This window comes from Myotis daubentonii, chromosome 2 (assembly GCF_963259705.1).
Source record: "Myotis daubentonii chromosome 2, mMyoDau2.1, whole genome shotgun sequence".
Lineage (NCBI taxonomy): Eukaryota > Metazoa > Chordata > Mammalia > Chiroptera > Vespertilionidae > Myotis > Myotis daubentonii.
Genome location: NC_081841.1, coordinates 34,297,255 through 34,323,088, shown reverse-complemented (window position 1 = coordinate 34,323,088; position 25,834 = coordinate 34,297,255). Strand labels below are relative to the sequence as shown.

Sequence of the window (25,834 nt, the reverse complement as noted above, 5' to 3'; positions counted from 1 at the left end):
GAGGGATAGAGAGTTAGAAACATCCATCAGCTGCCTCCTGCACACCCACCACTGGGGACGTGCCCACAACCAAGGTACATGCCCTTGACTGGAATCGAACCCGGGACCCCTCGGTCCGCAGGCCAACACTCTATCCACTGAGCCAAACCAGTCAGGGCAAACATTAATATTTAAATGGAGTCCCTAACACCAGTGATTGAGAAACTTTTGCTTCCTGGTCCCTGGCCAGGCGAGTGCAGAAAGCAACCAGTTGATGTGTCTCTCTAGCGTCAATGTTTCTCTCTCTGCCCCCATCCTCTCCCCCCTTTCACTCTCCAAAAATCAATGGAAAAAAATGTCCTCTGGTGAGAATTAACAGAAAGAAAGAAAGAAAGAAAGAAAGAAAGAAAGAAAGAAAGAAAGAAAGAAAGAAAGAAAGAAAGAAAGAAAGAAAGAGAGAAAGAAAGAAAGAGAAGGAAAGAGAAAGAAACTTTTGCTTATATTAGAGACAGAATATGTTTTACTTGACATTCTTCAATGGGCCAATAGATATGTCTTTTTGACTTTTATTTGTATGCAAAGAAAGGTTTGACAGTTGTTTGTATGCAAAAATAATTAATACATAATAATACAAATAAATAAGTAATACAACAATAAACTCTGTGTTTTGCATACTCACATCTGTAAACCTATTATTGTCCACCCCTGTATTCAGTGTGTATAAATTTCACATACTTTTGGTGACATTAAAAAAAATTGTACGTGGCTACAAATCCATCTGGGAATTATACTCTAAGCCCTTCCTTTTCTTTAGTATATATTCCTATTGTGCTCATTGCTTTTTCTGGTGGTCTTTCTGTAATGACAATAGGTATAAGAACTGCCTCTTTTGTCAGCTTTGTCTTATTTCACGTATACCCTTTCCTCGGGCCTCTCTAGTTCATAATGAATCTTGGTGTACTTTTCAATTTGGGACAATTTACTGAGTGTGAATTGTTTTTAGAAAATTAGGTTCATGTTGTTATTACTGTTGTTGTTTTCCCCCCATAACTAATGTGAAGTCAGCACTTTCCTTTTCCTCACTCTGAGCACTGTTGTCATCAGCTGTCCCTGTATAATGGCTTTTGATATGTCCCATTGTGACACGTTGGACCCTGTCCCTACTTAATCACTCATTTTAGGAGGCTGATTCTGGGCAACAAGGATTGTATTCTCTCTTCACTGTCAGTGTTAAAATCCTTGGCAGTTCATTTTTCTCTACCATTTCCTGTGGGCTGCAACTCGCGCACCCAGCCACATTAAAACTCTCAGCAGAATTAGCAATGCCTGTTTTCTGATTACCCCGGGCGAACTGTCTTAACTACACCACTTGCCTGGAACCTTGGAATGCTTAGAAAAACTTTCAAGTTCTGTATGACCCATCCCTATATAAACTGTTTTAGGACCTGCTTTTCCCATGTTTTGTAAGAAAAAAGAGCAGCACCTTGAAGCTCTTTGAAAACATCTTCTAAATTCTTACTTAAAAAGTGCTTCTAGCAGAAACCGGTTTGGCTCAGTGGATAGAGCGTCGGCCTGCGGACTGAAAGGTCCCAGGTTCGATTCCAGTCAAGGGCGTGTACCTGGGTTGCGGGCACATCCTCAGTAGGAGATGTGCAGGAGGCAGCTGATTGATGTTTCTCTCTCATCAATGTTTCTAACTCTCTATCTCTCTCCCTTCCTCTCTGTAAAAAAATCAATAAAATATATATAAAAAAATTAAAAAAAAGTGCTTCTAGTACAAATTATAGTGAAAAGAACTCATATAAAACTATTCCCTGTGGGCCTTTGTGGATAGATTCAGTGATCCAGGAAATCAAGATATTCATGAATCTAAATGATGCTAAATGTACACAAGTGTATGCATCTTATTATTTTGTTATATTTTATTTTAATCAAACAATACCTTTTGAAGATACCTGTGTAGGACTGTGTGTGTGTGTGTGTGTGTGTGTGTGTGTGTGTGTGTGTGTATGAGAGAGAGAGAGAGAGAGAGAGAGAGAGAGAGAGAGAGAGAGAGAGAGAGAGATGGGAGATAATGAGAATATACACAAACAATATAGAAATACCTCAGGGGCTATTTTTTGACATCTCTGAATCCTCTTGCATCTGAAGGGAACCTTGTCACAAAGATGAGAACTTTCTACCAGTTGGATTTTAATATTTTACTTTTTTTGGCTGAAATATCAAAGAGAAACTTAGCGAAAAAAATCTATGTTGCTAAGGTTAATAAGATTTTATAAAGACCTTCTGAATGTGTATTTATGTGTGTGAATATGAATAATTGTATGTATACAATTGTAGCAAAAAAATGACTCTTGCTTCCTGTTTTACCTAATTGATATATATTGCCCAGAGAGTAGAACTGAGGAAAAACATTTTTGCCGTGTTCAAATCAGCTTTAATCACAGTCATTTTATGCCTGATATCTGCTTTGCTTATCGACTTCCTATAGCCAGAGACAGGAAAATGCATTTTCTCCATCCTCCACCCGGGACAGCAACAGTGTACATGTGGTCCCTCACACTGGTTTAAAAAATAACAGGAAAAGAATCACTTCAGAAATAAATGTGTTTTGATCAAAACCATATAGTATTAAAAACTCTAATAAGGGACTGAAGAATTTGGAATATTTTTCTTCTTTTGTCTTATAACAATATTTTATGAAGTAGCTAATTGTTTTAGTTTTGCTGGAAATGTTCTATACAGTTGCATTTTGGCCCCTGCTCTTTCATTTAATTGTGGAGATGGGGAATGTGCATAATTCATGGTTATCATAGTACAGCATCAGATATCATAAGATATATTCATGGTTATATGCAATTTATCATAACATATAGTGATGATTATCATAAGGCTATCTATTGAGATTGATGCTTTCCATGAATAATCCCAATGCAAGACAAGGCTTTGGGGGAAAATTTTTAAGACAGCTATCGTGACATTTCAGCACAAAGTGGGCTAGGTCTCAGAGAATTAAATCGCCTATTGAAGTGGAATATTTTTTTCTATAACTAACATTGCCATTACAATGTCAGGATCCACAGTGACGTCATGTATTCAGTTGGGGGCAAGTGGGGAAGCAGAGCCTGGGTCTTCCACGTGGCAGAAGGTGCCAGCAGCTTCCAGCTCACAGCAGGAAGCACTGAGGCATCCTCAGGGCAGTGCTAGGGGGATGTCCGGAGACTGGAGTTCTGTTACTCCTAGAATGCTGTAGTGGTGGTGGTGGGAGAGGACCAGTTTCTGTGGCACTATGCAAGGATCATTGGAAAGACGAAGGCCAGCATTCTAGATGAATGCAGATTACATTTCACTCTAGTTCACATATATACAATAAGCACAGACAAGATGATATCGCAGAAGGAAATTTTAAAATGTGCCTGCCCCCCAGTGTTAAAATCCTAAAGCTGGGTTCTCATAACTTCTCACCTGTAGACTCTCAGTTACCCAGGAATGGGGGCTATCTGAAAGGCAACATAACTGTTTTTTTTCTCAAATATATTTTTATTGATTTTAGAGAGGAAAGGAGAGGGAGAGAGAGGTAGAAACATCAATGATGAGAGAGAATTATTGATTGGTTGCCTCCTGCACACCCCCTACCGGGGATCAAGCCCACAACCCAGGCATGTGCCCTTGACTGGAATTGAACCTGGGACCCTTCAGTCCACAGGCCAACACTCTATCCACTGAGCCAGACCAGCTAAGGCCCAACATAATTGTTTTTAAGATGTAAAGTATGAAAGTTGAATAAAGCTTATAGTTTTGGAAGAACGATGACTGAATGGCTTTCTGGAAGAAAGAAGTCATGAGGAAAGATTCACAGAGGGAATAAAAAGGCGCTTGGTTCAGAGACTGAAATCCCTTATGATGCAGGGTCTTTACCACCATTTCAGTGATCTGTTTTCTGCTCAGGGGGATACATTTTTAGTGAATATTGGCCTTGTTGCGAGGATAATGTCCTATTTGAGTCCAAAATAGCTCACACATCTCTCTTGTGTTTAGTAATAAGTTGCCACTAACCATCAGGTAAAAGTTCATTTTGCAAGATTCCAGATGGTGCGTTTTAACACCATGGTTAAGGATTCTTATAACTAGCTAACATGTATAGTTAATGCAGATATATCTGAAATGCAGTTTACTTTAATTTGTAGAATTTTCCCTCCATCTTTCCTCAGGTTTGTCCCATTCTGGCATATTTTCCTATTTTTTTCTGAAGCCAGAATTTGGCAGGATTTCAGTCTCAGGTTTTTATCAGTCTTTAAAGATACAGTATTATGGCTTTTGAAAAAATTATTTTAAAATAAGTTTTAAATTGTTGACAACTACAGTTCTTCATTTGGCTACAGGGTATTCTCTAAATCCAGCATTGTTTTTTTCTCATTGAAGTTTATAAGGAAAAGTTTTGTATTCGTTTGTTCCTTTAAGAAAATGCCTCTAGAATTTTATTTACTTGGGAATTTTATTGTCTTGGGGAAATGAAGGGTTGTTATGCCCTCTGTCGTCTTAGCAAATTAAATACCGTGTAGAATTCAGGATGAGGGACCCTAAAATCAAGGACAGACAATAATGGTAAGCATCAAGTCTGAAGAGATACATCTTTTTCACTAAAAATAAACCTTTGTTGATACACAACTTGGCAAACACTTAGTTGACGTAATTACATTTACTAGGGGCACATTATTGTTTTTTTCCTCCCTAAATTAGTTTATTAAGTGAATTCATGCCCATGAGCCAGTGTGAAGGCATATCAGGAATATCAAAAGTACTTCCACATATGCTGTCTAATATTTGTTTATTTTGAATTTATATAGCCTTCTTTTCTATGGAGATTCGATGGTGCTGTGCAGAAAATGTTAAACCTTTTAAACAATAGAGGATGAGTTGTGAAATGTAAACCCCTGCCTGGACAGGTCCTGCTCTCTAAGGCTTTCTAATGTAAGCACTTGCAGTTACAAAGGGAACAATACTTTATATATGAGATTCTCACCTGGCTGGATAGTAAGAATGAGAGATGATTTGTATAAGCCTTTATTCTTTCAGACTTAGGTCTATTTTTCTCTATGTATTCTTACATTTGAAGTTAGAGGTCTAACCTCCAATATGATCATGTTGTAAATTACTAAATGCTCTTTCATGTTAGAGGGGAATCCAGAGTCAAAGCTACTCAGGCCAGTTATTGAAATGTGATTGACTCCAGGACCAGTGGGCGGAGAAAAATGCAGACAGCCCAGGAGGGCAAAGACTCCGCAGAAACACAAGAGTTAACATGTGTGGGGTCATAAAAGTACTTCCTCCAGTATTTTCCTGAGCTTTCAATGAAAAAAAGTACATGTTAAATACCAGAAACAATGGTGGTATTGTATGACTACTGCTCTAGTACTATTGACCCTATTGCTACGAGTGCAATTGCAGAGTATTTGAATATAAAATGTCCACATGTCTAATTCTTTTTTTTACCTTATTACTCACTTGCATGGAGTAAAAATATCTTGTAAGTTTCTTAAATATTAGGAGTACCTGTATATTTTAATAGAGCTAAAATTGGACTGAAGTTTGGTAGTATTTTGCAAGTGCTTTGAAAATCCATTTCTTTTCACTTAACATTGCCACAGTTGTAGAAAAAGTCATTTTGGCAACAAGAGTAATGTTTACTGAAGGGGGTTTAATGGCTTTTCATTGATAGGGAACATGCATATCTATCCAAATGTGTCATCCAAATTCCATATGGAAGTGAGAATGGGAAGGAAGCAGAGGGCAGTGGAGGCTGGCTGAGGAGCCCCTCTCTGCTGCTCTCTGGAGCAGCACGGTTACCCCCATCACCACCCAGCAGGAAGTGCCGGTTATGGGGTAGCAGTTGGTACACTACCCCCTTGTGCGATCCTTTTCCTTCGGAAAATGTTCTGAGCAGTCACACGCAGTTCCAGACCCACAGCTGCTGTGCTTCCACAGTGTGTAGTCCCTGGAGTTCTTGCCCCGACCCCAGCCACCTGGAATACAGAGAGAATACAAAAGAAAGTCTCAAAAGGAATGATAACTTCATGGCTTGTTGAGCCATTTGCCTGCTAAGATGGATCTGGTCATTGTTTTAAGCAATACTGGAGCTTTAGCACTATTTAAGGGTGAGCATACAGGTGTTACCTGTTTGGGTTAATTGATTCAGCCTGTGGGCCACCTGTAGTAGTTAATGAAATCCCTCTTCCAGGTACCCATGCTGCAGTCTTGGGCTGCTTTTCACTGGCGATGTGTAGATAAGGGAAAGACCGGCTTGTTTTATTGGAAAGAAAACAAAAAGCCTTTGAGGATAGGAGAGCTGCAGCGGGACAAGCTCAGCACTGATTAGTTTGCACAGAAAGACCCAGTGATTTAAAAACCATAAATGCTGTCCTCTGAAATGTACATCATGTTAGATTAGCCTCCTTGTAATAAGCCATCAGTCGCCCTTCAAGATTTTGACTGAATTATAGGTTTCAGCCACAATTTTAATTACAAGGAAGAAACTTAGGCAGATGAATAAGATACTATATTTTAGTCTCATCTAAAACTATGAACTACTTTGTATAACCACCTTTATATCTGTGACTATTAAATATTTTTAAAAATCATTAATTCAACTAATTGTCTGGCAGTTGGCATGATGAATAGATTAGGGCTTAACAGCAGGGCGATGTTGTGTCTGTGTGTGTCTGTGTGACTGTCGGTAGGCCCATGTGGGGTGTATGGCTTTCCAGGTGGAAGAAATTTTCCTAACTAAGAAATAAACAGGTTTAATGTTTTTCAAAGTACTCCTTATGATGACAATATCTGATGAGTACAGATATGCCTTTTAGAACTGCCTTAGGAAAGAAATCAGAGAACATGTTGGTTGCATAAGAGAGAGATTTCATGTTGCTTTTACTGCCTCATCATTTTTACATGGTTGCTACTATCAGAAAGTTGGGTTATCAAAAATCCAATGAGCCCTGGCCTGTGTAGCTCAATTGGTTAGAGCAAAAGGTGGCAAGTTCGATTCCCAATCAGGCACATACCCAGGTTGTGGGTTTGGTACCCAGTTGGGTGCATACAGGAGGAAACCAATTGATGTTTCTCTCTCACATCTAGGTTCCTCTCTCTCCCTCTCTCCCTTCCTCTCTCTAAAAGAAAAGAAAAAATATGTATGTTAAAAAACAAATTATGGTAAGAATGCCACGCCGGTTTCTTTTCAAATTCACAAAAGACATTTTTCTTATTTATTCATAAATTTGGCGTTATATTTAAATATCCAGGTCATGCTTATAACAGACAACCATGTCAAAGGTGAAGGGAGAAATTCACAGCAAAAACACGGGTCTAGGTTCTCATTGTTGTAAACCATGGTCAGGTCTATTCCAAGTTCCCTTGTCCTGACCAAGGACCCACAGCTCTGGAGAGGGGCGCTGTAAGAAAGGACACTGTGGCTTCCGTGTGAAATAGTCTTAAATGCTTGTGACTTCCCTAATGTGTCGGGAAGGAAATCTCACCATGTTGTAGCAGAGGCACTTTTCCCATTAAGTTATTTTGCAATGTTGCTACTGAGAAATTCATGAGAAAAGATGAGGCAGGTGAATTTTGGTCGTCATATCTTTAAAAAAATCAGCTTATAAAGAGATATTTCTGCTAATTCAGAAGCTAATTGTCCTGTGACGGAGTCTCGGGTTAACTTTTGTTTGGTGTTTTAGTAAAAGATAGGAAGTTTTTCCAGTACCATCTTAGGATATGTTAGTTCTCATATTTAATTTTCCTTTATTCTTTTTATGAGTGGCTCAGATTTCAAAGCAGAGCAATACTCCAAAGTTATATACTGGGTAAAAAGTGGTTTATAGTTAATGTTCATGAATAAAATAAGTCTGCTTGATACACGAGCACAAATCCTGATTCGTGTAGTCTAAAGGGAGCATAATTGATGCACCAAATGAAAGTACCATGTAAAAACAGTATTGGCTTCATGGAAACCAATGTCCTTAGCGACCAATGGTGTGGAGCAAGGACTTTCCTATTTACAGGTTTCCCTTCAAAATCTCCAGGCCGGATATGCCATGAATGCCATTTTAAGTTTCAGGATTAAAGTATTGTTAGGTGTCTAAAACAGCCAGTCCATGCATCCTTCCTCCACTTAGTTTTCTGTGTTGCACTAAAGATTCTGAATGGATAAGTGTGCTTAAGCAAGAGGCAATTGGAGGGAAAGTGTTAGTTTGTTGAAGAAGAGAATACTGAGGTCCTTCAGCAATAAAGAGAGTAATTAGCTAAAGAAAATATTTGCTGCTAATAAAAGAAACTACAAATGTGTGTGATATATGTGTGTGTGTGTGTATATATATATATTTTTTTCTGTTATTTATAATTTCACACATCCATGTGTATAAATACATACATATATGATTAAATCAATGTATGCTGAAAGTTTGGGGATTTATCACTGCTAAATGTAAAATCCTGCAAACTTGGGGATGCTAAGCTGTTTCCATACTATATTGTGTCAGTGGAATTCCATATTTTACACGTGATGGGTTTTCTTGAAGAGGAAAAAGCATAGAAAATGCAGTCATAGGCCAGTTGCAAGTTCAACAGCAATAAATCCCTTGGTTTGTGTAGATTAAATTTTCCTAATTTAGATTAGGCTTCCCTCACTTGACTTCCTCCGTGTCTGATCAGAGCTACTTAGTGTGCAGCAAGTTTACTTTATTTTCAGGGGAACTCAGGTGCCTTCAGTAAGAGGCAACCAACAACCCATCGAATTCATCCACAGACAAGGTTAAAAGTGTCCGGTTGTTCCCTCGTTGGGATTTTTTGAGGGGCATCAATGGTGTAGAGTATTTGAAAGGGTTGGATGCAGTGCGTTTTGGTGACTCTATTCCATGTGCCACATGTGAGAGGTAGAAAGTGTGAGAGGAACTCTGCTTCTCTGAGTGGGAGCACGTTCACATTTGCTATGGCACAGTCCCCTTTGGAGTTCAAGAAGCAGAAACAAGAGACCAAAGGACTTTCTGGAAGCATTTCCATGCATCCACGAAGAGTGTGTTACATTGGGTATTAATATTAGTAACTGAGGCAGAAATCAGGAGGAAAGAGGGGAAGAACCAAAATGGCTTTTTCCTGGAGCTTTTCCCTCAGGATGCTGTTTTGGAGTGTTTAGAAAGAAGGCCCCTGAGTACCTGAGGAGGCAGCTGTCAGCAGGGGAAGTGACAGATGTAAGGGAAGTCCCAGGGCCTGTCCTAGAAGAGGCCCAGCATGGTTGTGTGAGCATTATTTACACCAAGGTGAACAGATGGATACATTTGATCAAATTCTGTCAGGTTCCTACATCAGAGTTCTGTTTAGCATTTTGAGTCTGCAGTTACAGATGCATGCATTTCTGATGTGTTTACTTAAGCCACTGCCATATCTTATTTTTTGTGTGTGAGACTTAAGGTTGTCAGAATAATATTAAAAACTAGAGGCCTGATGCACGAAATTCGTGAAAGAGTAGGCCTTCCTTCTCCCGGCTTCCGGCACTGGCTTCCCTCTGGCACCTGGGACCCTCCGGCTGCCGGCACCAGGGACCCAGGCTTCCCTCGCAGCCCTGGCTTTGTCTGGAAGGATGTCTGGTCTAATTAGCATATTATACTTTTATTATTAGAGATGGCTACTATTTAATGTAGCTGTTCTATTTTTTACTATTTATTATTGTCTCATGGTGATTTATTTCACTAGACACACCATAGGATGATCAAAAGAGATAAACTAGATATGATAATTTATGCTTTGGGAAGGAGACATTTATAAAAAAAAAACCTACAAGAACAAACCAGTTTAAATAGTAGAGTGTGTGGTTTAATTTTCAATGTTCTGTGACAGCAGGGTGGTGGGATTACTCCCCTTGGCTTAAAAATTTGAGAACAAAAGGGGAAAATCAGTAGAGTCATAGTTCATCATGCTGATGTTGGTATACAAATGTGCACCTCCTGGAAATCAATGTCTGCCTCTAAATTACAGAATCCTTGAAGGTTTCCCAACCGCCCCCTAAATTTTTGGGGGGAAGGGGGTTCTTAATTGTTTTTAGGTTTTCTCTCTTCTTTCTTTTTTTTTTTTCTTGCCATTTGTTCATAACCTTCTTCCATATCTGATGTTGTGTCCGGAGGTTTTTGTACATTATACTGAAGACTCCTTTGTAGGTTCAGCCATAGCCTTTAAGTGTTAAAAGTATTATTATTATAGGTGTATAGTATATAATAGTTTACGTTAACTAGCTTAACTGATGGCTAGTGCAACCACCTGAATTTAAGGTTACAAGAATTAAAAATCTTTGATGAGGCCCTGTCTAGCATTTCTCAGTGGTTAGAGCATAGGACTGCACACCTGAGGGTTCGATTCCTGATCAAGGGCATGTACCTGGGTTGTGAGTCTGATCCCCACCCCCCAGTCAGAGCATGTGTGGGAGGCAACCAATCAATGTGTCTCTGTCAGATTGATCTCTCGCTCTCTCTTTTTCTTTCTCTCTCTCTCTCCCCACTTCCACTCTCTCTCTGATTGGTCTGTCTTCATGCACATAAAGGCTCCAAATCTTCACAGTTTTATTGGTCCAAAAGTCACTGTCCTGATTGGTCGATGAAGAAGCTGATGGAGATTAGATGGGAATAACCTCAGTCCTATTGGTTGAATTAGGATACCAGAAACTCCTTTATAAGGGCTGACTCAGATGGCAGAAACACAGAGCAGGCAGTGCTGTTTAGTACAGTGCAGGTAGAAATTATTATGATGTCCTGCAATTTGTTTTTTTTTTTTTTTAATTTGAGCCCAGCTAGCCAGCAAGAGCCCTTCTTAGTAGGTGTCTTCTTTCTGAGGGTCCACAAGCCAGAAGCTACTCTGTAGACAAGTTTTTAAAATCTTATATCTCATAAGAAACTTGATAAAGGTTTTCTCAAATTTGATACAGTCTGAGATTTTTATATGACTTTACCAAAAACAAGTTGTAAAGAAGGAATCTTTTTTCAACCATCACTAACATCAAGGATGACAAGAAAATTCTATCAACTATGCCTTTGGAAAGATTAAATTATCTTTCTCTTGTATCTATAAGTGTCTGTGAAATCCTCTCTGTATATTTCTATTCTGTACATAAAATTCTCCCTGTGAAATTTTGGTTGATATGAAGAGGTCAGAATCTTATAGTCCTTTAAAGTAGACATCCCAAATCATATAAGTTTCAGGCATCGTAAAACTTGCATCCTTTCCTAATAAGGACATACTTTGCAACAACAGTTGCATAAATGCCAAGTATTTAATGGTCCTTTCATTAGTCTAAAACGGTGATAATAAACAATATCTGCATATATTCTTTAAATATCAAAAATCATTTGCCACATGACTGGGGGTTAGTTTAAATTAATATAGTTTCCTAAGTTTGACTCTAAGTATTTTTAAAATCTCAGTCAAAATGTTATTGATGCAACTTTAAGTAGTTTTTCAAGTAATTAAACCTCAAGTATTACTTTCCTTTTTAATAAAAATCTGTTGAACAATATTCAGTGTTTTCACCTCAATATAATTCCTCAGTTTGATGAGATTGAATAGTATTGATAATATTAATGTCAGTGATTCTGATCTGAGGCTGTCATTGGTCTTGGTACTCTGTCCCCATTGCTCACTTCTGGCTCAGGTAAGAACTGTTAATAACTGTACTAGAAATGCCAGAAGCTCTTAGCACATTCTCTTCTCCATAACTCCAATCCTCACTTGTACCTCACTTGGATTTCTTTACTTGTCAGCCTGTCATTGTGCCTTACTCAGACAGGCATTCCCTAAAAGTTTGTTGGGTGAATTATAGTAGTTATTTTATTTAGCTCTTTGCAACAGCTACCTCTATCTCCATTGGCAACTATAGGGAATATTCATGCATATTCATCTCCATTTTTCTAGCAACCATTGAAGTGTCTTTTGTATAGTGACACTAAATACAAAATGTTGTGGTGATGGGATGGAATTATTATCCTAAAAAAATCAGTCTGGCCAACCAGGAATATTGTGGTAATATTTTGTCCTTTTGATACGTATACTCCCTGGTACCGCTCTTCCCAAATCTGAATACTGTCCATAAAACCATACTGAATCTCTATTAAAATCTATATGAATGTACCATACCTATACCTTAGAAAGTGTTGCAACTGGACTCCAGTTTTTTTTTTTTTATTGGGCATGATTTCCTTGAATTTCTTGCTTCAGTTTTCTGTTCCTTCATGCACACTTTATGTGAATAAGATGAACGTTAGCAGATTTATCTACATCTCTTCATTTCTATTCTACAGCAATAACTCCTTAGAGTAATATCTGAAGTTATAGTAATTTTCTTCATATCAGAGACTTTCTAACTATGTTAATGGAAGTTAGACTGGTTGCAGAAACATTCGTGAGAACTACCTAAGCTATAACATTTAAACAATTTATTTGATCTCTCTTTAGCTTACCTGCTCATGCCTTTGGAACATTGATGTTGACCTTGTTGGAACTTTGTCTATAATCATGATAAGTCCTTCAATATTATCTAGCAGAAAATGACATTTAAATTTCCAAGTGATTCATTAACCCTTTGAATACTTTGTGATGTGCTATGCCCATCTTAGCATATAGATACTCTTATGACATTGTATTTATATATTATATCCTTGAATGTCCAATACCTAATTATTTCATGTTTAAAATAATAATAAAACAGAAATAATGACTGTGTAAACACTAGATAATTCTGAGCATTACCTACTGCTCTTGTTACTGATAAAAAGTGAGGAATAATTTTTGAGTGCATCAAGGGGTAGTAAAAGTTAAGCAACCACCAAAACTACAATTCTTTTTTTTTTCAAAGCAGCTGTGTGACTTTGGCCTTGTGTCTCTGAGTTTTCATTTCCTCATGTCTAAAATCAGCAAATGCATTACCCCTACTTGTTTACCTAACCGGCTGCTAATCATCCTTCATGATTCATCTCAGTCATCCTTTAGTTTGGGAGGCTACTGGTGAGTCCATGGGAGGCTAGGTCTCTTCTTGTGTATACTCCATCAAAACCCTGTGACATCCCATTGGAACCATCTATTAATTTCTCTCTCTCTTGAGAGCATGAGCCTCTCAGGGGCAGGGACCAAGCCATTGTATCACCAGTGTGTCGCTCATAGTGGAAGGCAGAAAAGAAAGGTGATTAAGGACGCAAGCTGAGTTTATATCCCATTTCTGGACCTAGATCTTGGCTCCAACATTGAGGCTAATGTAGCCTTGACCAAGTTACTTCATTCACATAGGTCTTTGTTTTCTCCTGTGGGATCCTGATAATAATGGCTGTCTCCTCTGTGTTATTGTCAGAATAAACTTAAGTCATATTTGTTAGGATACTAACAGTGTGCCTGGCATATAGAAAGCACTCGAGCAATGCTATTACTATTATTAGTATTAGCTACATAAATTTTTGTTGAAATAAACTTAACATTGTATTGTCTGTTCAGATATTAGAGTCTATGGCAGGGGTGGGCAAACTTTTTGACTCGAGGGCCACAATGGATTCTTAAACTGGACCGTAGGGCCGGAACAAAAGCATGGATGGAGTGTTTGTGTGAACTAATATAAATTCAAAGTAAACATCATTACATAAAAGGGTACGGTCTTTTTTTTTTTTTTAGTTTTATTCATTTCAAACAGCCGGATCTGGCCCGCGGGCTGTAGTTTGCCCACGGCTGGTCTATGGTCATTCCATTCTATTTTCTCACTAAGAAATAAAAATACATACTTTAGCCTTCTGAATTTGCACATGGGGACAAAATGGCTGCCTGCTAAAATGGTATGCTTAACGCTGCTCGTGTGCATTGTTAGGAACTGTGAAGGCTCTGAGAGTTTGACACTATTTGCAAACTAATATATAAGCCAGCCACAGTTTCATGGGTGCTGGCAGAAGACACTGGAATCTTGGATCAGAGACAAAAGACAGTTTATCACTCACAGCAATAGTAGTAGCCAGGGTATTAGCATTTGTACCTGTGCCCTGAGCCCCATCCCCACATGGTGATTCAGAGAGAGTCTTGTGATGCCTACACTGCAGGGGGAGAAAACATGACCATAGGGAACCTGACTCTTTGTTCCACAATGCCATGACTCGGATTCGAACCGAGGTTGCTGCGGCCACAATGCAGAGTACTAACCACTATGCGATCATGACGAGCTACTGGAGCCTTAAGAACCTGACTCTTTTAGCCGAAACCGGTTTGGCTCAGTGGATAGAGCGTCGGCCTGTGGACTGAAGGGTCCTGGGTTCGATTCCGGTCAAGGGCATGTACCTGGATTGCGGGCACATCCCCAGTGGGAGATGTGCAGGAGGCGGCTGATCGATGTTTCTCTCTCATCGATGTTTCTGACTCTCTATCTCTCTCCCTTCCTCTCTGTAAAAAATCAATAAAATATATTAAAAAAAAAAAGAACCTGACTCTTTTATAGTGGGCAGTAAGCATGACTAACCTTTGACACTAAGTAAGACATTATCTACACTAATAAAAGAAAGATGCAAATTGACTGTACCTTCGCAATGACCACCAGCCGATCAGGAGTGAGTATGCAAATTAACCCAACAAAGAAGGCAGGTTAATTTGCACATTCAGGCGTGGAGTGGCTGGGGGGTGGGGGTGGGGCAGGACATTTGCGACAGCACAGGCGCCCTGCACCGCCTCAGCCACTCTGCACCTCTGGGCAGTGTGGGAAGGAGGAAAGGTGTCTCCGGGCTGGAATGAAGGCGGTGCTGGCAGTCTGGGCAAGGAAAGCCCATTCTTGCATGAATCTGTGTGCATTGGGCCTCTAGTCCTTATTTAATGGACTGTAAATAAGCCTGCCTTTTGCTCTGGAATGAGACACTGTCTCTATCTTCTATGGCTTGCTCTATACAAATATACTCGAAAGAGTAGTCCTAAAGAAAGACAGTGGTGCCTCCACTCACAAGATGTACGGAAACACAGGACCCATAGAAATTGGTCTCTCATCATGGTAGTTTACCTTTCTATAGAGTGAGTTTGTAGCTTTCATCAGATTCATAAAGGTGTGTGTTAACTAAAACAGTTTGTCTCTAAGTCCCTAATTCATTATTTATGTGTTAACATATCTGAGGACATCATAAATAAACTCTAAGGAAGCAAGAGCTACCATGCGACGTCTTATGACTGAGGCCATTCCCTGTCCCAGAATCAGGGCTTTTATTTGGCTCATATGAAAAGTGGAACTAAGTCTGGGAGATGGTACTCTGGTTCCTGTGCCTGAGAAACAGAGTTGAGAGCCCTGGCTTCTGTAAGGAAGGTGGACAGGATAAGGACAAAGAGTGAGAACTTTCTCTTTGACAAGGGTATTATTAATTATTATAATGCTTATTGAAACGATTTAGTGCATAAAAGGGTAACCAAATTCATTTTCAAGATTGGATCTGCATTGTTGTGAAGTTTATGATGTATGCTATACATCACGGTGAACCTAGAGGCTATTTCCTTAACTCTAATAAATTTTCATTCTCATTTTGTATCATCAAAACGTGTGCTTTTTTTTTCTTTCCACATTTACATCATCGTATTTTCAACATTCTTCTAAGCAAAATGTTATAAATGCCATGACGAATTATTTTATGATCCATTTGTCTCAGCAGTGGTGACTCTGTCACTTGAACCACTGTTCAACATATTCTGGCCCAGCAGAGACTAAGGCACAGGTCATTTTGTGGGATTAGTGACTACCCAAGAGTCGATAGCCTTATGCCAACCCAGTCATGAGTACCCAGCAAATGTTACACACAGAAAGCATTATTACGATTATGTAACAAAAATAAAAGACAGAAACAAATGGCTTCAATAAAAATACTGTTAACCCAGGGTTTTTCAACCTCAGGGTTATTTACCTTCTAGACCTGATAATGCTCTGTTGTGGGGAGCTCTCCTGTGCATTGTAGGTGTTTCGGAGCATCTTGCCTCTACCCACTAGAGGCCAGTAGTATCATCTCTTCCCAAACCTCCGTCACAGTAAAAACATGCCTGTAGATATTGCCAAATGTCTCCCCCCAGTGGAGGGGGTGGGGTGGGGGGAGGCGGGGGATAGCCCTCCATTGAGAACCATGGTGCTATGCTCATTTTTAAGAGTGAGAACATTTGAAACATTCTATGCATGAAGGAGAAGGTAAGTAAAGAGTGCAGCATAAACCTAATCAACATTCATAACTGACCTCTCTGCCAGTTCCTAAAGCCGTACGTGGGATCGGTGATGGAGCGTTGTGGACGGAAAGACTGGGCTTGAGTTCTTGCCTTTTTTCTACTTTGTGGTTTTATGATTTGGAGTCAAGTTATAACTTTCCTGAGATTTTTTTTTTTCAAGAGTGGGATCATCCCCTGTCATTCCTACCTTTGAGGATTGGCCTGTGGATCCAATAAGATAGTTTAAGTGAAAACACCTTGAGAAGTCCACACAGTGTTATAATTGTTAAGAACGAGTAAAATGATTTTGTTTTAAGAAGTTCTTGAACATTTTAGAGCGTTCCTTGAAATAACGAGGGGGACCCTCAGGGCATTGCAAAGGAGGATTTGAGAATCCCTTCGTTTGAAGATGCCCTTTAGCCCTGCTCAGCTCCCTCTCCTGTGTTCCTGAGTGGCTGTGACAGACGGCGCCCTTGAAGGAGTGGCGGAAAGGCTGGACCGACAGGGCCACGGAGGCAGCACTCAGCGTTCAAAAGCATGAGGACTTTGTTCATGTTTCCTCAGTATCTGAAAAGTACCTATCAATCAAGAACCAGAGGCTTTTAAAAGGACCAAAAATAAAGTTAATATTGTAAACCTATTAAAAATGAATGTAGCTGATTTAAGTAATCACGTATCAGACTTAGGATGTTATGTGTCTTTTAGTAACAAAAAATACTTTGTGTTTTGTATGATAGTTTCATCTGAAGGAAAAGAGAATATCCTTTCTCTGTGTGATGCTAAAATCTTTTTAATAATGGGGAATTGCTGCGCATTTTTTTCTCTTTTAAATATTTAATGCTAGCCTTCCTCGCCTGAAATGGTGTGAAAATATTTGCCTGAACTTTGAGCAATAGCATAATTTAGTCTTAGATTAGAATGGATCTTAAAAAGTAGATGATCCAGTGTACCATTCAATCCAGGCATCCTATTCTCTGACAGGAGGTCCTGCAGCTCTGTTTGATTTTCTACCTTTCCTCAGTATCGCTTGTATTTGGAAGATTTTGCAGATGAGGAAACTGAGGCATAGATTGGTTAAGTGACTGAGTCCAAGATCCCTTGGCCAGTAAGGAGCAAAGTCAGAGTGTGACTCGTTATGTCTGAATCCAGACCCCTAGCTTAAATCATTTGGCTTTGTTTATTGTTGTATAACTCTTTATTTTTTTTGTTAATCCTCATCCAGGGATATTTTTTTCCATTGATTTTCAGAGAGAGTGAAAGGGAGGGGGAGAGAAAGAGACATCAATTGGCTTCTTCTCACATGCAAGGGATCGAGCCTGGAACCAAGGTACATGCCCTTGACTGGAATCAAACCCACAACCCTTCAGTCTGCAGGCTGACGCCTGAGTCTAACCACTGACCCAAACTGGTTAGGGTGCATAACTCATTTTTAAAAAGTTACTTTTCACAATGCACTGAAAGCTACCTTTCCAAAACTCTGCTATCAGATTAAAACAAACAAGCAAACAAAAAACAAACAACATCTTGTTCTTTCATGTGGAGCGAGAGACAATATATCTAGTCTATACTCTTGTCAATTGCTATCCTTAAAATATCTGATTCTACTTAATGACTGGCCCCTTTCAATACTCTTAAATTTGATCTATTTTTAGGCGAATGCATCTTCTCCAGTTGTTGTACCCCCTATGTTTCCGGTTGACCTTTTCTGGGTGTTGAATACTTATCCAATTCCCTGCACATACCTTGGAAACCAGTTCTGGAACCAGTATTTAAAATATTGTTTTAACATCGGGCATTGATTTGGACACTCTACAGTTATCAACTCTGTTCTCTTTTTTCACTGCCTCCTCTTGTTCTTTGCTTGCATTATGATTGCTGCCATTAAAAATTATGAAGACTTGTGAACTTTTCTTAAAGCAAGTCTTTTCATCTTGACATTTTTAGAAGACTTTATATTAAAGTGGGTTAAAGTTTCAGCTTGTGTATTTAAGTCCATTTCAATTTAAAAATCTTTTTGTAATTTAAAATTTCCTCACAGATTACAGTTCAAAGTTGGTAAGTATTTTCTTCTAGCTATATGATTACTGCATAATTATTCAAGTGTTTTGGGTAACATAAAATCATAAATATTATTTGTATCCATTCCCATTAATTATTAAGCACATGTCTCTTTCAGGGAAATTTAATCTATATGTCTGATTCATAGTCCCATAATTTTTCAAAATGTAATTTTGTAAGAGCCATCTAACATCAGTCATTTTTATGGAGTGTATGTGTGTGTGTGTGTGTGTGTGTGTTCATTTCTAACATCAGAAGGTAATGTTTTGTTATGAAAAAACAAATGCTTACATGTTAAACATGCCTTATCTAAGACATAAACTTGGTTAACAAGTCCCTGTCATCTACCACTGGAAAAAATGTATTTTTATTACAGATTGAGTTCCTTAAAATAGACTACCCAATTCCCATGATACTATGCAGTGGGGTATAATTTCTAAGAACAGTGGTAAGTCTCTGTTGCTCTTTCTTTGGCTCATAGATTAAGGAAAGTCAGTTAAAAAGCAAACAAAAACCAAACCAGGATATTGCCCTGGCCGGTGTGGCTCAGTTGGCTGAGCATTGTCCACACACTGAGAGGTCACTGGTTCGATTTCTGGTCAGGGGCAAGTGCTGGGCTGTGGGCTTGATCCCTAGTAAGGGGCATGCAAGAGGCAGCTGACCCATGGTTCTCTTTTATTGATGTTTCTCTCTCTCTTTCCTCTCTCTCTCTCTCTCTGAAAATCAATAAAAATTTATTTTAAAAAAAACTATAAATAAATAGTTGACAAGAATAGGATTGCAAGTACATATGATAGGGATATTACTGGGGAAGATATTTCCAAGGGGAGTTTCCTGGGCTTCTTGCAAGAAGCTTGACTTTAAGTGTCCACGTCAGGATTCTGAGAGCCCTTTTGAGGACTAGCTTGGCTTTGAGAAGGACAGAGCTGCTCACAGGGCTTGGATGTTCAGGTTTGCCTCCTTGCCTTTAAGGCCAAGACTACTTGATTTATCTTTACTGCTTTTGTGTGAATCTTTTGTGTAATAGTGAAAACTTTCATTATATTAAGATCAAGATGGGGAGTACCAAACGTGTTTTTGTTCTCAAAGATTATTAATGTTATCATCATAATTAGCTAGTTTATTGATATTAATAATAGGAAGAGAACAAAGGAGAGGCCAGACACTGTAAGCATGGTCACCTGGGAAGCTTCACTAGGAAGCTACAGTGTCACATGACATTGTTCCTCCAACTGGATTAACACCCTCCCTTCCTCCATCTGGTACTGGATTTTTGGGGGGAGAAGGGGAGATGGGCACATACACAGTGAACGTGGGGTGACATAGCTTAGGGAGGTGCTTGTCTGTCAGTCTAGTCTGGGGAACAACGGATTGGCTAGAAGGGTGGAGCCACTCAAAATCTTGGAAGGTTAAAACCCCCAGACAAAGAGTTCCCTTCCTTCTCTTCTTGCTCTCTCTTGCTCTGTGACTTGCACTTGACCATACTCTGGCCTATTCTCTCTTCATAGCCACATGGCCTTAAGCAGCCACATGGCCATGGCCAGGCAGACTCAGACTCTACATGCAGGATGCTGGACTGGACTGTACGTTAACATGGGACAGAAATTCTGGGCAGTGGCCTTGATTCTGGCCCTGATGAAGACAAGATTGGACGTCTTCCATGGCGAGGGGGACAGCAATGAGATCTTGGATGGGGAAGCTCCTTAATTTTACAACATCGACAAAGCTTTCCACAAATCCCATCCTCCCTTGGGGGACTGAGGAAATTCTTTTCCTCAAAACATCCCAAGAATTCCACTTCCACCAATAACATTAAAACTATGCTATGTTCTAGGTATACATTAGGCTAATAGGCAAAGTAGAGTTAGTATATTTTACAGAAGCTAAGGTATTGTACTAACTTGGTTAAAGAAACTTGCATAAGGCCTGACAATTTAATTTTTAAAACTCCAATTTGACTTCTTGATACAAAGGCAAAGCCATCTACACGTTGAGGAAGAGATTTTTCAGCTGGGTTAAAAGGGATGGGTTTTAAGGATAAGGTGGCAGCATCAGGCTGCAGGGAAGCTTGCAGGGGCGGGCATCAGACTGGGCAAAGCCCAGGTCTTAGCACTGAGTTAAGTAATTGATCAAGTTCCCTAACCTCCCCATGCCTGTGTGCTAGGCCATGTTTTCTGTGAAAATCAAGTGTAAAGGATCTAAGTGTAAAGCATTTAAGAAGGTACATTGCAGATGACACTTAAAAAAATCTTTTCCACAGTTCATTTTTTATTTGAACAATACCAAATTTCTTGAGCTATTATTTATTTTCATGTTCAAATCAGGTAATACTTTTTTTAACCAGGTTTTGTTACCCCCATTGCCTCTTTCCTTATTAGCCTCTTCTCTCTGTGTCCTTGTGCCATTGACCCTATTGTTTAATTGTTCTGAGATATGGAGTTTTTTAACCTAAACATCTGGGCCTGCAAATGTTTCATGAGATGCACCTTATTTTTTATTGTATATTCTCATTTACTCCTTTTCCTCATGTTCCTAAAAACATCCTACTTATTGATCATGTATATTCCCTTTGTCTGAGGAAGACGATATTGGAAAATAACAACATGGCAAAGTGCAGTGGAACTGAGATTTGGTTGTTTTTCTCTGTCGCTCCTTCCAGTTTTAAAATTATTTGAATCTCTGAAATGGAAAGATCTGAAATTTCATAGGTGATACATTTGAATCACCTAGGAACACAGTTTTCCCCAAACCCTCTTTGTGGTGTGTTTGTGTGTGTCTCTCTCTGTGTGTGTGTGTGTGTGTGTGTGTGTGTGTGTGTGTGTGTGTGTTTACTCAACATGTGCATATTTTCTACTTGCCCCATCTGGCATCGGCTTGAGCACCAGTCTCTCTAGCTGTTCTATGTCAAGAGCACTTTAGCCTTTTCATTATGAAAGAGAAAGAAATGAAACAATATGACAAAGAAAATACTTCCACTATTCTCCCCAACCTCACTTTTTGTTTTGTTGTTTCTAAGCAAGTTTCTTGCCATTTACCTTTGCATTTGCATTGCTTATTGATTGGCAATTTTGAAATTGTTTATTGTGCTCTTTTGTTTCACTGTTGAAGAGCTAAAACAAAAGCTACCAGGCCCTGTGAGGTATACATTTGCATGCAGTAAGCGTTGCCCTAGGAAAAAGTAATTGCTAATGCATATTTATGTGGCACAAATTTGCCATTTGTTTATGCATAAAATTATCAATAGTGCAGGGCGGCCCAGCCGTAGAAAATGGTGACCTTTTTAGCTTAATAAATAGAAATCAGCTGTTATTGTGGAAAGATCAGCCATTTATTCTGTGTTGAGGGACATTGCCGGGAAAATGCAGATTGGGGCTGGCAATATCATTAAATGGAAGGCCAGTGACCCTTTCTGTAGAGTCTATTATACTTTATCTAATAGGGGATAAATGACTCTGGTTGGCAAATGGAATAAAGAACTTTTTTTTTCTTTTGAAATTGTATGACTATATGAATTTTCAGCCAGTAAAACTGAATAAGAAATCTCATGCTGACCTGTTGCTAGAATTCTCTCAAAAAGTATGTTTTAAAGTTGCTTTTTCTATTCATTATTCTCTGATTATTTCAATTTGTACCCATTGAAATAAAGCAAGTCAAAAGATATTTTTTCCCAGGAAAATAGGCCTTCTTTCATTTTTAGCTTTCTTTTTTATTTATTTATTTCTTACCATACTTTTTTCTTTTCTTTGCAGGTATCTTTGACTTTTACAGGGCGGCTCTATATTTGGTGTATTTAAAAGATTAATGGTAGAATAAGAGATTATCAAAATAAAGTTTCCAATAGATTGTAAACTGAGCTGGTTTTTCTTGTTGTGTTGTTGCTGGACTAAACTTTCTAATGATAAGAATGGCTTTTAAAGTTAGTCTCTAATCTTTTGGATTAAAGAATATCCAGCCCTGGCCAGTGTGGGTTCGTTGGTTGAGAGTCCTCCTGTGTACCTAAAGGCTGCTGGTTTGATTCTGGGTCAAGGCACATGCCCAGGTTGCAGGCTCAATCCCCAGTAGGGGGCATGTAGGAGGCAGCCAATTGATTTACTCTCACATCGATTTTTCTCTCCCTTCCTCTCTCTCAAAAAAATCAATAAACTATTCTTAAAAAGAAAGAATATTCTGTAAATTGAAAAACCTCATCATCGTATTTTCTTAATATGTAAATAACCAACAGATAGTTTTTGTATCTTTTTGGATTGTTTCACTGATGTTTCTTATAAATGAAATGCTCTCATCCTTCCAGAGCTCATCTGTGGCTGGTTAACGTGGTGGGATCTCATGCTACATTATATATATATATATCTGTATATCTATATCTATCTAAATAAATAATATTTTATACATATACTTGAGGCCCAGTGCACGAAATTCGTGCACTGGTGTGTGTGGTGGGGGTGCCCCTCAGCCCAGCCTGTGCCCTCTCACAGTCCGGGAGCCCTTGGGAAATGTTTGACTGACATATGGCTGCTGCACTCGCCAGCCATGAGCCTGGCTTCTGGCTGAGTGGTGCTCCCCCTGTGGGAGCAAATTGACCACCAGGGGGCAGCTCTTACATTCAGCATCTGCCCCCTGGTGGTCAGTGCATGTCATAGAGAGCGGTTGAGAGGCCTTAGTATATCATTAGCATGTTACACTTTGATTGGTTGAATGGATGACTGAACACTTAGCATATTAGGCTTTTATCATATAGGATATGTGTATTTTATTGATTTCAGAGAAGGGAGATTGGAACATCAATGGGAGAGAATCATTGATTGAGTGCCTCCTGCATGCCCCCTATTAGGGATCAAGCCTGGAACCAGGTATATGCCGACCAGAGATGGAACTGTGACTTGGTTCATAGGTCGACACTCAACCACTGAGCCACACCAGCCGGGCTCACACTATGTTTATTTGACTAATATCTCTTTGATGTGTTAGTGAACTTTTCTACTTGTAAGGACTTATTATCCACTTTTTCAATCCTTACAGAATTCACTGTTAAAGAGAAGTCGTGTGGTTTTTTTATTCTTTATTGATTAAGGCATTACATATGTGTCCTTATCCCCCCATTAACCCACCAGCCCCCCACTCATGCCCTCACCCCCCTGGTGTCTGTGTCTATTGGTTAGGCTTATATGCATGCATACAAGTCCTTTGGTTGATCTCTTTCTATTTGTTTGTTTTTCAATGCTATTATGTAATATTTGATGCACTCAAAATGTTATATAAGTTGTGAAACAAGATAAGGAAACAGAGACCTGCAAACCCACCTCAGAATGTGGCAAAGCTCTTTGAAGCTACCTGCATGCCTGTCCCTTATTGTGTCTCCTGACACAAGTGCAAGGCCACGGGCGTAAAGTTTCTGCAGCAGTGGTCTTTCCCTGTGCTGCGCTCTAGCACCACAGCGCATGCTGCAGAGTGACTGAGCAACTTTTACTGGTGGAAGGGAGACTGTTGCCCCTTTTAAAAGCAGAGGGTGTAACTAGGATTCAGACACCAGGGTACGTTAGTCCATAAAATGAATATATATTTTTAATACATATATATTTTTTATTGATTTCAGAGAGGAAGGGAGAGGGAGAGAGATAGAAACATCAATGATGAGAGAGAATCATTGATCAGCAGCCTCCTGCACACCCCTTACTGGGGATTGAGCCAGCAACCCAGGCATGTGCCCTTGGCCGGAATTGAATCTGGGACCCTTTAGTCCATAGGCTGATGCTCTACCCATTGAGCCAAACCAGTCAGAGCTGAATATATATTTTTATGTCATTTTTAAGGTATTGATTTTAGGTCCATTAGATTCACAGTCACTAGTGGGAGAAAAAATGATTTAATGGGCAGGTTGGAACTCCAGAGGGAGAGCAGCAGTGATTATCCCCTTCTTCCTCAACTCCCTGCCCCTGTAATGTAATACTAGAGGCCCAGTGCATGAATTCATGCACCACTGAGGTCCCTCGGCCTGGCCTGCAGGATCGGGCCGAAACCAGCTTGCTGGCATTCTCTGAGAGGTCCTGGATTGCAAGAGGGTGCAGGTGAGGCCGAGGGCCCCAACTGGTGCATGATTGGGACCAGGAAGGGACACAGGAGATTGGCCAGCTCCAGGGTGTGTTCCACCCATCTCACTCAGTCCTGATTGGCCAGACCCCAGCAGCAAGCTAACCTACTGGTCAGAGCGTCTTCCCCCTGGTGGTCAGTGCACATAATAGCAACTGGTCTACTGGTCAACTGTCTGCCCCCTGATGGTCAGTGCATGTTATAGCCAGCAGTTGAGCGGCCTTAGCATATCATTAGCATATACGCTTTGATTGGTTGAGCAGCTGACTGGTCGACTGGACACTTAACATATTAGGCCTTTCTTATATAGGATCTTCAAGTAGCTGAGAAGAGAACTGAGGAGGGTGGCAGGGATAGGCAGTTTATCATCTGTCTTTACAAAGGATCACAAAACAAATTTCAACTGAATTATTACTGTGTCCCTAATTGTGATAGGACAGATTATTTTGATTTGATACAAGTTGCCAAGATTATTTTTTATAAGGTGGTTTTTAAGTTAATGAATATATTTTATTTTTATAAAACCCAGAGTTTTAAGATATTATGTATAGAGATTATAGGATATTAAGGAATCAAGTTTAATTTTCCTTTTTTTTAAGAAAAGAGACCCTTTTCACAACTCTAAGAAAAGAAACTTCATCATGGTGCCTTTCTTAGGCAAGTTTTAAGTGGTATTAGTGAGAATGACCATCACCATAATTTTAAAAATAGGGTGTTTTCTGTTCCATAAATACCTAGAAAATTATTGTTTTATACTAGTCTATTTCCTTTCCCTTTTTATCTTGATTCTTTTTATGATATGGGATGACTGAAATATCCTTTTACTTCTATGTAAATTATGATTTAGGGCACTAATAATAATGCTAGTCAATTTTACCCAAGTAATGTTGCTAGCACCTCAAATGAATTTTCTCTTAGGCTGCTTTGGAAGTTACATCTGTATTCTTATATATGAAAAAAAATAATTATAATATAGGTTGGGAATTTTTAAAAATTCTAATTATATTTTTAATATTCTGACATGCTGATATGTTATAATTGAAGGAAAATATGCCTACTGAAATTTGACTATTTCAAAATTTGACCTCACATAAAGATTATGACATCAAACAAATTTTTTAGAATTTTATATTTTAACTCAAGTTTTTTGAGTTCTTTGACAAAAAAATATATACATACAGGCTCCCTCTTGTGGGTAAAATTACCACCTGTGTATCTCTGTGTTGCCCAAATATAGAATATGGCACAATTTGTCTGTTTTGCTTTTAAGTAAATTCTGTGGTAGTCAGATGTGACATTTCACTTAACTGGGGAAAAATAGAGTAGAGTTTGATGTATATTTTGAAGCAACATTTTTAAAGAAAAGAAATAATTATTTTAAAATGGCAGACAACCTTTATTTTATTGCAACAGCATAATTCCTGAAGTTCAAAAATTTTGATAACTTTTGTCATTTTGGAAAATCTCTAATGGAGTAATTCATGAACTA

General features: G+C 39.0%; 1 protein-coding gene across 1 annotated transcript in view; it reads left to right on the top strand.

The window, feature by feature from the left end:
• SOX5 (SRY-box transcription factor 5) overlaps nucleotides 1–25,834 on the top strand; it is a 980,574-nt gene that overhangs the window by 228,762 nt on the left and 725,978 nt on the right. The window lies entirely within an intron of this gene.